Consider the following 606-nt stretch of genomic DNA (forward strand, 5'->3'; position numbering starts at 1 on the left):
GGGGTGGATTGTGGGAGGGCTGGAGAGCTAGCTGGGTAGCGAAGGGGATGGGTAGCTAGGAACCTGGCTAGCGAGCTGGCTAGCTAGCTGGCTAGCTGGCTAGCTAGCTAGCTGGCTAGCTAGCTATACAGCTAGCTGGCTAGTTTATCAGTTAGCTAACTAGTTAGTTGTTCAGCTAGCTGGCCAGTTGGCAGGCCACCTGTTCTGCTAGCTAGCTAGCTAGCCAGCTAGCTAGCTAGCCAGATAGCTAGCTGTTTTTATTCAGTTCGTGGCTTGTGTGATTGGCTCTTTCTGCACCCCTTTGGCTGCATGTGCATATTTAAATTAGTTTAGATAATTATTTTAATTAATTTAAATATATAAATTAATTAAAACATTTAAACCAATTCAAATAATTAATTTGTTCAAATAATTAAATTAATTTATATAATTAAATTAATGTAAATGTTTAAAATTAAGTTATTGCTTCTTATTATCCACGCTGCTGCCTCCCACAACCCCAATTATTTCTTCACTACAAATAAACAAGCAAACAAATTAATTAATTAATGCCACTTAATTAATTAATTAATACCATTTATTTAATTAATTAGTACCATTTAATTA

General features: G+C 36.0%; 1 protein-coding gene across 1 annotated transcript in view; it reads left to right on the forward strand.

Annotated features, from left to right (window-relative positions):
• The window catches only part of ETH_00035595 (DNA replication licensing factor, putative), a gene marked incomplete at both ends in the record, with an annotated part of 5,279 nt that overhangs the window by 998 nt on the left and 3,675 nt on the right, over nucleotides 1-606 (forward strand). The window lies entirely within an intron of this gene.

Source organism: Eimeria tenella, genomic scaffold (assembly GCF_000499545.2).
Source record: "Eimeria tenella Houghton genomic scaffold, Eth_scaff2411, whole genome shotgun sequence".
Taxonomy (NCBI): Eukaryota; Apicomplexa; class Conoidasida; order Eucoccidiorida; family Eimeriidae; genus Eimeria; species Eimeria tenella.